The 14,784-nt window shown below is 37.2% G+C and overlaps 1 long non-coding RNA gene across 1 annotated transcript; it reads left to right on the forward strand.

Moving 5' to 3' along the window:
• The first annotated feature begins 1,264 nt into the window (after window positions 1-1,264).
• Window positions 1,265-10,597, forward strand: LOC141957022 (uncharacterized). Its single transcript, XR_012633045.1, has 3 exons — window positions 1,265-1,395; window positions 9,112-9,201; window positions 10,261-10,597. It is a non-coding gene; the product is annotated as an uncharacterized LOC141957022 (long non-coding RNA).
• Window positions 10,598-14,784: the final 4,187 nt, after the last annotated feature.

Below are 14,784 nucleotides of genomic sequence, written 5' to 3' on the forward strand. Positions count from 1 at the left end.
TAGTGGAGGAATTTGAAGAAGGGCATCCTTCCTGGCATGCATGTAGTGACATGTAGTCACTGTTGTACTGTTCCCATCCTTTTTATAGCCTAGAAATTAAGTAGAAATCTCAGCTGCTATCTGATCTCACATGTTGTCTCTGATGCCCAGGTTGTATTACGTGACTGAAGGATTCAAACTCATTAACAATTATAAATTAATTAACACAGATACAATTCAACAATTGGAGTATATGTCAGTCTACAAACATTTTAATGTTAAGTTTCAAAAATGCCAACTGACTGTCCGCAGTAACAAGTCTGGAAAGCTCAGATTTTGCTCTCACCAGCGACAGCTTACAGAGCTGGATCCTGACCCCGGACCTGGTCACTCTTTCTAAGCAGATTTCCTCACTTACCTCATGGCTCTCTGAAGTCAGCAGGCCTCCAAATGTGTATCAGCAACCGTCTTCTTAGCCTCAACTGTGAAGCTGAGCGCAAAGGAAGAAGGAAGGAAATAAAACACTTTATTTCCGATAAATCAAATAGCCTTATCAAATATAGTGAGGAAAGGCAGAAATGTATTTATAGCACACAGGATGCTAAAACAAACAAGTCAGTGATAGAGGGAGAATGACTTGAGCAAGTTAAGTGTCCAAATAATGCATTAGGCTTTGAGTTGGCAAGAATGCTACAGAACCAGATGCAGGCTGTGAATCAGCAGCTCTGGAATGCCAGCACAGAAAGAATGGTAGTAATGATCCAAGGGGACACAGAGGCATGCAGAAACTGTTCCAAGACCATTTTAGCAAAGCACATGTTTCTAATATATATATATATATATATTCCTGCGATGGTAAAGTAATGTCTCAAACACTTACTAGCTTAGTTCCTCAAAGCATTAATTGAGGTCAAAAAGAGTTCCTGAGATCTTGAACAGATTAAATCTTCTGCTAAACAGACAATCAGGCAAAATTTAAAACAAAAAATTCCATGCTTTAGAATGATCTCTTTGCTGGAGGGTGCAGGGAAATTGCTGAATTACTGATGCTCAGTTTCCAAAATCTGAATTCCATAGTCTGGCTTCTGCTCTGGCTGGCACTACAATGGGCTGAGGAACAAGCAGAGGGGAGCGATCCCATGCTCCTGGCAATCTGGTGCCAAGCACAGGATTCCTTTCAGCGGGTGGGGATAAGAGACATGCTGTGGGCAAGAGCAGCATTTGTCCCCAGCTAACTTTGGCTGTTTGCTAAAGTCTTAGGATAGATGCAGGTCCAGCAGGAGGGCTTGGCATGTATCCCTACACTCACCCTGCTGATTGCATTCTCTCCTTGGCGATGGGGGATGCAGGATTACTGCAGTACCCAGACTTCATTGCTGAAGATCTTTTGGACACTGTGAAAAGACGCTTGTACAGGTCAGTGAGAGTCCTTATACCCTTTTCTTTTTGGCAGTGTCACTCATTTCTTCACCCATGTGAGAGGTGAGGGATACCAAAACACTGTTTGGCCTCCTTGGTCCCTTTGAATTCATAGCCACTGTGCACTCCTAGACAAAAATTAGATTGAGTTCACTAGAGAAAGCAAATAAGTTTCTGTTTCTGGAAGGAGGAAAAGCACGTGATACTGCTGGAAGAATTACCTTTCTTTTCATGAATGAAGTTATACTTCAGGAAATTTTGCAGGGGTTAGAATATATCTAACTGACTTCAAATGTCACTTACTGATTTTATGATTAATTTTCCTTCTTTCCCTTTTTATAATGAACAGGGGAAAAAAAATTCTAACAATAACTTTTCCTCCAACTTTCAACCCAGAAAAAACTTTATAGGAATTTCTCTTGGTTATGCCTATCAGCTGACTGACTGAGAGTATACCCTGCTCTGCTCAGCATACAAAGAGACCATTGTCAATATTCAGAAAACACCTCAACACTTCATACAGAAATCACATGAGAGGACCTTCATGGTGAACAGATGGGTCAGTTGGCAAGAGGAGGACTGACAGCGATGAGAAGCCTACTTTGTGTGTGTTTATAATTACCACACAGACTGCTCAGGATATTTTTACTTCTTTTTTCTTGTGGCTCTGCTGTCAGCAAAGTCAAACATCTTTACAGCTTCCATAGTCAATCTGAAGATGCATTTTCCTTGAAATCCATTTCATCATTATGAGGGAGGAATAATTCTATCACCAAGGAAGCAGTAATTGTTTGCTTCTTTCAATTAAATATTAGTTCTAGCTTTGACTTGTTCTCCAAATTGCTTTGGTCTAGTTCAGAATAGCAATGTCGAATTCTTTTCAGAGAGCAGGATAGTAACTCTTTCTGTCTATGCTAGTGAAATCTCTCGATGTAATTTCGATGAAGACAGGACAGGAAAAAAATAAATACAGTGAGAATTTCTAGTGTTCCATTCTTCTTCTCAGCTGAAAAAACCCATCCAAAATGGTAATGCACTTTACCATGGGTTGTGGTCAGGAAGGGAACATTGTTTTCAGAGAACAATTGCAAAGCACTGTTTTCTTAAACTGACACTGTCCTGTGCTCTGAGGCATAAAGTTACATTATGTCCTTTTCGGTCCCACTATGCCCAAACTAAGACTTAGGGGAAATTTAATAATATTCTGTGTGGGCCTTCTGCACTCACAGCAATTACAGCTCCAACTGTGTGACTGAAGGGAGCAACAGCAGCAGTTTTCTCCCACTGCTAATGAATCTCAGTCCTAACTTGAAAATACCACTAGTAGGATGAGAAAGACATGTCACTCCTCTGTTCATCCATCACTCGCTGCTGCCCAGATGGCTTACATGTGTGACAAAAATGGTAGTTTGGGTGCTGAGGACACTTCTGTGCTGGGAACTGGCCTATTTCTCCCTGCAGAAGACCAAGCAAATACCTGGCAGTAGTATGCTGCTACTGATGGGAGGGTTGACCCAGTTTGTTAGAGGCATGAGGTTATGCCTCCCACTGCAAAGCACTTGAACATTTTAGGAATTTAGAAGGGTTTCTTTTTACTGTTTAAGTGTGAAAGGAAACTGCTCAAACCTCTACCTAGTTTTGTTCTACTTACTGAATAGGGAGCCTAATCTTGGCCTTACAATGAAAAAACAAAAGCTGGTTCCTGTTCAACAACTTTCCTCTGATAAAAAACTTGAAATAATGTTAATTAAAATAAATCAATCAGAATAAAGAACTTCCATGCATATTTCACATGCAGCCAACCTGCTATATCCTCTAAATACATACAGACAGAGTGTGATGTTCTTTTGATTCATCACTTGTTTAGCTAATACAGATGTTTTGCTCGGCAAAGTAAAAGGCGGAAAAGACATAGTAAAACAAAATGTAAAAAAAGCCCCAACCAACTCTATGCCTAATGGCTTGTATTTGCAGATCAAATAAAGCAGAACTGTTTGCGACTGGTTTCTGAAAAGCTTATGAGTTTGGATATTATCTCACTGAGCAGAAAATCACCGAGAAATGGAAAAATTGAGAACTATTTCATTTATAAAAATACAAGACTTCAATAAACGTATTAAAATAAGATGATCTGCGTCTTGAAGTGGAGATCAGGGTTATGGCTCTGTGTTTGATTCTTTGCTAGTTGTAGCATTGGGGCTTTGTCTTTGCACTTGTAACCCAGGCAGAAAAATGGCATGCAAGAGAGAAAAGTGCTGGAAAGGCTCATTAATGCCAAAGTAAATAGCAGTTCTTGCCTTGTATGATCACGGGTGATGCTTTTTTTTCAAAGATTTGCTGAATACCCAAGCAGTTTTAACACCGAAGGACCCTATATTGCTTTACAAACTTTATACAGACATACAAGGTAAGATTAAAATGCATCTGCAAAATAGCTCAGACTCATCTGCAGCTATAATTACCTTATTAATTAACGTTTTGTAATTGAAAGGTTTTTTTACATGCATCCCAAGCTAACTGCTAGCTGTAAAAAGCCAATATTTCTGTTCGTACAAAATACAGGGGATGCAGAGCAAACATTACATTTATGAGTTTGGCTGAGTCTACATATTCTTTCTGCAGTTTTACCAGGTTACATTCCCAATCTGAACTGTAAGATCATAGATGACAATGGTAATCTCACATTAAGAAACAAAAATACATACCCAAAGAAAAACACTTTGTACTTTCCAAAATGAATGAAAAAGTCTCTGCACAGACTCATAGTAGTTAGTGCAGAACTGCTCGTGGTAGATTGTCAGACAGCAGGCAATCAGCATATTGTGAAAACAATATTATACACACAGTTGAATAGAAGTAATGTTTGTGATTTAAAATTATATAGCTTGCTAGGGCAAATGTTTCAGGTTTTGTCAATGAAACATTTGTTCCTCTGACAAAATAATAAAGCATTCTGTTGAAAAGGATATCTTATTGTGGCAACCTCAGAAATATCAAAATTAATTAATAAAATAGACATCAATGGATGTCTATTTATGATAGACATCTATTGCATTAATTTGCACAGTTGAAAGTCAAATCATCCGTCACCTGATTGATTAGCTATGTGACAGCCCTGAAGCTCCATTAACAGTATCTGAAAATATAAGCAAGTGTAATGCTGTCAAAGAGATTGAATTTTGGCAGCATGTCAACATATGCATGTAATGTCAAGAGATTATACTTATTCTTCAGTCATCAATTTGACTCATCTAAAAACACAGTATGGCAAAGCAGAAAAAAATCAAAAGGAAATTCATTCAATCAAAATAATTCTTCAATTTTTTTTTTTTTTTCAGTAAATAGCACATGCACAGCCGATTCATCAGCTTTCTCTGATTCTTTAGGAAATCATAAGCATTGCTGCAGGGTTAAAACTGGATAAAAAAAATTTATAGAGATTGTTTGAATGAGGACTATTGCATATAGATGAATCAGTCTGTAGGCACTTGCTTCAGGAGTCTGGTATCAGAATACTAGACCACTTCCTATCTTCAAATCCTACATCTTGAATGACGTGGAATTAATTATTTTCACTTATATCTCAACTGCAACAGTGAAAACATTCTCCTATGTGGAAAAATGAACTTGAAAAGATTGCAGAAATTTTCAAAATATTGATACTGCTCCTCTATTTAAATTTAATTTTGATTGCGGATGCTGAGATTTTTATGATTTGATTCTAAATTATGGAGATACATTAAATGATAATAAGGACCGTTTCATAATCTTTCATAAGCTGGAGCTTATGAAAACGAACTGTGTATTTAGAAACAAAAAGAAAATAGCAAAAATATGCCCCAGCATAACATATTGTAATTTATTTTTCATGTTATTTTCTTTATTGTCCCTTCCAAAACAGATAATCGCTCTGATAGCCACATAAAACAATATATAAATTAAAAGGAAAATTTTATGCTGTGCTCTGCTAGTGGAATATCTGATTTCGATCATTTAAAAGTGTCAGTTAAATGCATATAATATGCCACCAGATCAAGTTTTTTAATCCTGTGTGGGTAGGTAACTTCACTACACAATTCTGTACTTTGTTGTGAGTTTGTTTTCATTCAATTTGACATTCATTCATTGATAATGATCTTTCTATTCCCACCTGGTGAGAAAAGTGCATAGTAGTTCATTACTGGCAGACTGTTTAGTCAATCTGTAAAGGATGCCATTTTGAAGCTGATTGTTTCTTACTTTTCTTTCAAATATACCACAGGCATTTGTCAAATTTGTCTCTTTGGCATAAAAGTAGAATGTTTCTTTAAAAGTTTTAAAAAGCCAGTTTCAGTTTGGGTTTTTTTTAACAGAGAAATTGCAGTAGTAGGGTAGACAGAACGATTGAGGAGGGACAGCACAGAGGGAGGAGGGGATAGGATGTATGTATGTGTGTTCCAGAAGTGCAGTTATCATGGATCACAGAATAGCTGAGGCTGAAAGCAAGCTCTGGAGATCATCTAGTCCTACCCTCCTGCTGATGTCCTACACCTTTCACTATGTACACAAATACCATGCTCATAACTCATATCCGAGTCTAATCAGCCCTTTCAGAGGGCTAATGACAGAGCTGTTACAGAAAGTATTTCAGCACAAAGTTTGAATCCATAACATTTTAATGGATTCTATTTGATGTTTGCAAAATACAGAGAACCAATCTGATTCTACGTCATTTGAACACTTCCCTTCAAATGAGTGCCAAATACAGCCTCTGCTTTGGAAAAACTGTTCTAAAAAGTGTACTAAATATCTGAGACTATCATGTAATTAAAAGGGATGTTCTGAGACTGATGTATGGCTGCTGTTGGCAGTTTTCTGGAAATCTTCTTAAGGTGGATTCAAATTTACATTTAAGAGCTCCATGAATAAATTTAAGCATCTGACTAAAATTCTCCTACTTGGGAGTCCAATACAGTATGCATCCCTACCTAAGCTTTAGGCATCTAGAATTTGGCTGTCCAGAGCCAAGTTAGTTTACTTTTGGAGAGTCAACAGAAGATATATGGGCCTTTCCAAAGTATGACTTATCTGACCCATCTTACAATGACATAAATCACATTCTGGGATATTTAAATTTGTCCACAGACTATAAAAAGAGACTAGGAAGACTAGATTAGATGCTAGACTAGATTCTAGATGCTTATGATAGGTTAGGTGAAATCTGCTCTAGGTTTTAACTGTTCTGATTGTTTAACACTCTAAGAAGCTTCCTGCCCCAGGCAAGGTCATAAAATAACATAACACCTCTCTGGCAGACCAAACTTCAGCTCTCCCCAGTCCAAATGCTGAAGAGACTCTCCTGGACACCTGCCAGATGACAGACCATGAATACCAGGGTCCCTATATACTATGGTATATGATGTTTTCTTAGACAAACTGTTTTCTGTTGATATTTCTCCATAAAAAATTTAATACCAGAAGAACAGTGTTCCCACAGATAAAAGAATACTATTTTGGGTGTTTTTTTCTTTGTGGGAGCAAAGTAATCTGGCAAAAATAATAATCAATTAACCAGTTGACAGCAACTTTAAAGTCTTGTTTATATGATTTTGTTTGTTTTAGTGCTGAACCTTGAGGAGAGATCAAAGCATGAACACCGGTAATCTCATGGGAAGCCTGTCTGAAGCAAACTAAACCTTTTCCAATGCAAACTCCTTTTCAGTGCTCTCATTAAGTTACATAAATATACTTGCTAACAATGCAGTAAATTCTGTTGACCATGTATAGAAAGGAACAAAATTCAGCTTATTACCTAATACATAATTGCCATGTCAAGAGGAATAAAAAACAAAGCAAAATTACTTCTGTCACTTATGTGTGCAGATAAAATCCTTACAGAAAATGGATTTGCTAAGTAAAAATCTGTCATATTCATGTATTTTTTTTTCTCAGAAAATAAATGCTATTTAAAGTAAAAAACTTATATGCATCAGAACACACTTTTTCTGAAAGGGTTTCCTTTACAATCTTGTATATCTCATAAAGCCTTCAGTGATCTTAATAAAAATTTATACAACATTGGATTTTTTAGTTAATTCTAAAGTGATGCAACCAGCACGCTAGTACTTGTCTTTTTAAAGACCAAGTCATGCTGTTGAGTTGTGAAGTACAAGAAAGAAAGGAAATGCCTGCCTCCCAGGAAAGAGCTGTGCCACTTCCCACATCTACATGCAAATAGGAGAAAACAAAAATGTACCTCGTACTTGGAGCAAAACCAGTTCTTGTTACACATTCAACATCCACAAAACTCTCAGCTGGGATTTCTCAAGAAATCTTTTATTTGGTCAAGAAAAAAGAGTTCTAAGAGAAAGAATCAGAGTTAAAAATGGCCAGCCCTCCAAGTTCACTAGCACTGCTTCTCATTCTCTGGATCCAGATCTTAGCACAGTCTAGAACATAGCAACAGAGGACTGAAAAAGACCACTTAGGTCACTAAATGACGTCCCAGGCAATCCAAGAACCACTGCAACAGATACTTAGTCTTAAAAGAGTCATACAACTACTCCATGAACAATCCTGTACCTCAGAGGACACATTGTTCCTGATTGCCTGTAAAACTTGTGACACAGAAAAGGGACAAAAGCTGTAACTCTAGTGTACCATAAAAAGAAAGCAGGAGTGATCATTTCCCAACATCCTTACAGTAGTATGAATTGGAATTAAATTGACCAGAAGATCCTGAGATGTTCCAAGAGCTCCTAACACCAGAAGCAACTGCAGTGCATCTCACCAAGAACGAAGCCCACCCCCTCCTACCAACTCCCATAGCTAAGGAACAGAAGTCCTGTAATGGGATGCTAAAACATTGCAAGCACACAGAATCTCCTCTCCAACGTGCATCTGGTAGCAGCCCTGCTAATATGGATACAAAAGAACAGTTATCTCAAGCTTCAATTCTATCTTCAGAGTCATTCTTATTTTGTTTTGTGATTCCCCATTCATAAACTTATCAACCTCCATCTTAAAACACTTGAGATTCTTATAACAATGTACCATTGTTGTCTATCTTTTCCCAGGGAAACCTAGCCATGGGAAATACAACAGCGATCTAATGCATTTTTTCTGTTAAAATAACATGAAGTTGTGTGTTAACCCTTAAATTATTCTGCTAAATATTGTATGTCTAAAATAATATAAATCAGTGCTGCTTCCTGTAGACCAGGCTGTACCTTCCAGCAATGGAGGCAGGACTAATCTGTAATCATTGAGGACAGCTGCTCCAGATAGTCAATTCATACATAAAAGGTTGATATAATCAACCTTGCAAATCCTAGATTAAATGCAAAACATATACGTATAATTCTTTTCAAAGCATACTATGTCTGGTACTCATCTATGCCACTGTGAACCATGAGATGCTGATAATGTTAGAGAGGGAAGATTTCCAGAAATTGATAAGGGATTTAAGAAGTATTCTTTCCTCTCCCATTTTTCAATTTATTTGGGAATTATATTGCTCTGGATACTTGATCATCAGTACTTAATTTTATCAACAGTGAGAAATATATATAACATTTGAATATCACACATAAAATACCGATAGTATCTTTACAAAGTAAATAAATACATTTTTTTTTAATAATGACAAATGCACATAACAATAGAAGTGGAACTTTTATGTACTAAATTACTTCAGTGTATTGTTAATGCTGCTGCTGCTCTCTCTGAAAATAGGAAGGATTAAACAATTGAAAATGAAAACCACCAGTATTATTGACTTGGAAGTGAAAAGAAGATTACGTTGATCAGACTTAGAATTAACAGGTAAGCAAAGATGGAATTTTATATCAGAAACATAGAAGGGTCTGTTCCAGGGAAAACACTTGAAAAAGGACCCTGATAAAAAAGGATCCTGATATCCATACAGATATTTGTTACAAGGCTGCTAACTCTGACCAGTGTTAAAAACAATGTAAACTGGACCTGCAGCATAGAAAGACTGTTGATATCTCATACTAGAAGTATGACATTAATGCAGTTAATTTCAAATACATCTTCACTTTAGAAAATATTCTGAAGAACTTTAAAATCTACCTATAAAACTATTTTACAAGTTATTCTTAAAGTATTTAACTGATTATCTTGAGTGAAAGTATTTCCCATCGAAGTTTCATTTAAGTTTTTTCCAAACATTATAAATTTTCCCTTATCAAGACACTCCTCCAGCCCTTTGGGAGCTAATACCTACACAAGATACCAGTACTGGAAGCAAAAAAACCCATGACACTCCTCATGCAAATGAAATTGTCACTGTAAGAATTTAATTTCTGAAAAGGCTACAAAACCAGTGCTCATCTGTGCGACACTGCATATTTTGAGAATGCACATATATGTATATACATCCAGCATGTGAACAGTAGCTAACTTAGATGCCTCTAGTGATCTCAGTGTGACAGCACAAGGTCCATGCAGACTAACTATCCTGCTGAGCCATTACTGGGTATAGGTCTGGTGGATAAGAGGAACTAAAGGCCACAAAAGGCTTCAAATCTACAGTGGCTTTAATAACCTTTTACAGGCCACTGGCAAGTTGCAATGGCCAATGAAGCATGTGCTTCAGCTTACTCCATCTCAGCTCCCAACCCTCTTCTATCCTAACCCCCACATACTCTTCAAGGTAAACCTTTAATCCCACATCAGAGAAATGATCTATCACCCATGTGTGTTGCCTGTTAAATGCTTGGCCAGCACAAAGGGCATGTAGAAAATTCTAATTTTCCTCATGTTATGATAAATAAATTCCAGCTACTGCAAGGGGTACTGTTTCCCATTTTAAAGGACATAAACCTTATTGAAACCTTATTATGTTTCCTTGCCTTTTAGTTGCTGGCAAGTCTAATGCTTTTTTGTGATTCCAAAAATGGAGAATATACCAACTGAGGAATCCATTTCCTTGTTTTTCCATCTAAATACAAACCCTGTCTTCACAGCTGTAACCAAGGAAGGAAGCAGTCTTTGCCAGGAATGATGATACTATTGTTTCTGAAGGAGGTGCGTATGGACAAATCAGAATAAAATTATTTAAGAGGCATAGGAATCACAAAGGCAATTTCAGTCCTGCTATTCCATTTTTTTCTCTCTATTTCTGGCTGTGCTTTATAATGTTCTCCAAAAAATTAGGAAAACAAGGTTGCTGATGTCTAGTGAAGAAGAACTTAGAAGTACCATGGTCAAAAGGATTAAAATCTTTGAAGATGAAGCCATATCTTCTTGATATCAGAAATAAAGAGTTTCATACATTGTTCCCACTGTTCTTTTGTCTTTGCCCATATTGTTGACCATTTTGGTAGGCCTCATGACAGAAGTAATTCTTCCAGATGATTTGATAGCTGGAGTGATGCAGTACAGAGCATTGTGTCAATTCTGGGAGAAAAACTGTATCCTGTTATCACTACCAGAGGAAAGAGGACAAGAAAACCATAAGCAGAGGCAAGGACAGATGAACAAACAGTGACAAAGTCATACAAATCATGGAATGAAAAACCAATGATCTTTAATGTTGTGAAGGTACTTAAGGAAGAGAGAACTAAATATAATTAAAGCAAGGGGCAAGAAAGGTTATATTAGTGCCTATGCTTTTTTTGAACTGCTTGACATGCCTGCTGGACATTGGGAAAGCAACAAATATGTCAGGGAAAGCCATTACAGCGTTGGATAGACAGGGTAGGGCTATATAAAAGCTTAAAACGGACCACCTGCATAAAATGAAATATGGATGGATAGAAGTTTACTTGGGATGACAAAAGCTCCTTAGATGTTGCCAGAAAGTGATTAGTACCTGTCTCATCCCTTACCTGATTTTCTTTACTCAGCCACTCCTCAGTGTGCTAAATCAGCACTTCAGCACCAAAGCTTCTGAATAACCACTAAGAACTGCTGCTTTCCCACATAGTAACTTCATGTTGTAAGATGTGGCAAACATCCAGATCTGAAAAAAAAAAAAAAAAGACTTTTACTAAACTTTTTGAAAAGCTGATGAAATCTCTCTACTGTGTCCTACGGAGAGCACAGTAAAATGAGCTTGATGAAAATATGACTCTAAGGAGACGGAGAAAACGGTATGAATTGCACTATGACAAATGCATATGCATGCATGTACACACATGCACACACACACACACACACCCCACTCCCTTCACTTAGGGCAGCTCTCCAGCTAATGAAGACTTTAACTTCTCTGCATGCAAGACAAATCCATTTATGGGAAGATTAGAAGTCAGGATGGTGAGTCTGTGTGAGGTCAGCAGGAACTTAATAGAAAAGGTTGATTTTGAAGCACAGTTGTCCCACCCTCTCAACCCCTGTGAATAGTTTGTTTACCATTGCCAGGGAAATTTCTTCAGCATATAACCTGAAAAAGCACTTTCAACCTAGCAATTTCAAACCAACACTGAAAGTCAGCTCTATGCTGCATATCTCATGCGCTGTCACCAAGCATAAGTGTCAGAATTGAGATAATTCTGTTGATAAAAAGAACTAGGAAAAGGTTTGGATTCCTCTCCTCCAGCATTATTTCTGCAGAGTTTATATAGAAATTCATAAAATTATTTTTTCCAATAGATTTCAAACATGATTTTGAGTATAAGCATGTTTCAAATTTGCTAAGTAAAAAGCTCTTTATGGTCATCTTTCTAAACAGAATGACTCAAAATAAATGTGGATTTTACAATCACTTTTCGTGTGTGTGTGTGTGTGTGTGTGTGTGTGTAGTGACTGTGAAAAACACTATTTCTTTCAACAGTCATAAACCCCTATGTTTTCTGATGCATGAACTGGACAAAAAGATCTAGCCAGGTATAATTTTTTGGAACAATATCAGCAGGAGGCAAACCCCATATATCTTAAACTAGTTCTGCCTTCAATTTTCATTGTCTGATAGAAGCATGACAAGCTTGACCAGTTACCTCCAAGAATTAATAAACAAGAAGGAAAGCAAGATGCTAGCTCTGCTCAAGCAAGCTTTTAAGGTCCTTCCCTAAGAAATCAACTAGACCTGCCCAAATACTAATCTTTTGAGCTTTAGAATTTGAAGAAACATATGAAAAGATGGGGTTTGAACTCCTACATTTAGGAATTTTTTAGTTCTTTGATACTGTAAATTAAAATTCAGAAAAACACATGAATTTAGACTTTTCTTTTGCAAGTGCTTGATGAACTACTCTTAATCACAGCGGAGACAAAAGTCTCAGAGAAGACTCCATAAGCGCCATTGAAAGCTTTCTGAGTTACTGAAAATAAGATGTTGCTGAATCACCTGCACAATCTCAAGACAAACTCTCTCTCAAAAAAAAGACCCAGGGATTTGTTCCTCCACACTCAAGATGGGAAATTGCATACGATTTCTGACACCCTTACAGCCAGCTATATGAGACCACTGGAGACACTGTGATACGCTTTAAAGTACACAAGACACTAATGTATTTTGATAGATAATACATATCATATAGATATCATATATCGTATATATGATCATAATACATAGCTTGACATTTCCTTATCATTCAACCTACTTTCTGTTCTCTCCTTTCTCTGAGTCTGAAGGAAGACAAATTAGCTATAACCTCACCTGGATTATTTTAGAGTGGTGTTTTTTGCCACATAAAAGCACTTAGATTAATAAAGCAAGGTGATCTATACATCATATCAATGAGGAGCTGTGACTGACACTTTGAAGGATGCACAGTCTTTGGATCTACTGTTGATTGTAAAGTTTACAATGTAACTTGTATCCCCTATTTTTTTGCAATGAATAAACAACATTGAAACTAAAAAAAAAAAAAAAAAAAAAGCGCAACACTGATGTTACATAGTTAAGGATGACTTCCATTTTGCACCTGGGTAAGGATCTAATCTCTGCTTCCCTATGAAATCCTAGTTTCACCACCAGCTAAGTATATGGCAGAATGATGGTCTCAGTGGGATTTCTTGTCATTTCTGGATGCAGTCTGAGATGTGAAGTAGTGATGTCCATAGCCATCAGTGGTTTGAAATCAGGCTATTGTGAGACCACCACTCCTGTCAATACCATACCTCTGTGGTTGGATCAGCCAAGAACAATTTTCTGTCCCTTTTAAATATTTGGATGCTAATTTTTGCAAAGCTTGTCCAGTGCATAATTATCTTTTGAAAAGCCTAAAAATTTCTCTTTACACCATATTGGCATCAATTTTGTTCTGCAGCACCTGAGCCAACTCTTTTCTGGAGTACCTCAGCTACCACAGATTCTCTCATGACTGAACTTCAGGTCCACTGCCCCTTTCACTAACAAAGCGTATGGTAGCTATAGGGTGATGTCCCTCTGCATGTGCAAAGCTTCCCCTGCTTGCTGGAGGGTTTCACATCTGTTTGCTGACAGTGGAAATTGAAGGATCTGAGATCCCATTCTTGATGTTGAAGGAGCTCCTGCAGCAGTCACACACTTTTCTGCCTGGTTCTTTTGTGTCGCCCAACTTGGGTCTTCTGCTTTCCTTCTTCTATCCCAACTACTTCTTGATTCCTTCTGTGAATAAAACATCTTCCTTCTTCTTGAATTCAAGAAAGTCATGATCCTTACATTCAGCTCCAACTCCCAGATGAAACAGATAAAATGCAAAAAGAAAGTCTGCTAAACCCCTGTTGCCTAGACAGGGGGCAAATTCATTTGTTCAGTGATTCATATATATAAATTAGTCCCAGACAGTAGCTGTGATGGGATGGAGGTTTTTACCTCTAGTAAAAGCTTCCACAGGACTCTAAACAATATGTTCATATGCGTGTTTTGTTGTTTGTTGGGTTTTTTTTTTTCCCCCCCAAGGTCAGTCTTGAGTGGTTTTATATAACCCAAAGCAGAGCCTTGACACGGGTTTCCCCACCACATTTTGATCCTTAGGTTCCCAACTATAGCTCCCACATGAAATGGTTATAAGAGTTTTCCTTCAGCAGCAATGGCAAACAACGCATGTCTAATCTCATTCTTCAAAATAACTAAACTATTTGTTCCACAACTATAAAAAAATTGCTTCAGGCAGGCATCCAGCAAGCTAAGATACAATCCAGCGGTGAGTTTAGTAAGGCTTATAAACAATGAAAAGCAACTGAGAATAGGGATTTATGATGGGTTGTTTCAAACAATAGATGCTGAATGGTTTTAATGGTTAAAATGTAAACGAGGCTCAGAAGGGTGCTCCTTCTTCAAAGAGAATTTAGAGTCAATGCTTTAGGTACTGAGCTGACAAAATGTTTGCATGAATTTGCACAGATTAGCCAAAATAAACATGTAAAATGTGATATTATTCCCAGAGCTTGCTTTTGCTTTTAATTATCCTAACGCTATTAAAATAATTAAATATGATCTTGGTGATTGGGAAC

This window comes from Athene noctua, chromosome 2 (assembly GCF_965140245.1).
Source record: "Athene noctua chromosome 2, bAthNoc1.hap1.1, whole genome shotgun sequence".
Classification (NCBI taxonomy): Eukaryota; Metazoa; Chordata; class Aves; order Strigiformes; family Strigidae; genus Athene; species Athene noctua.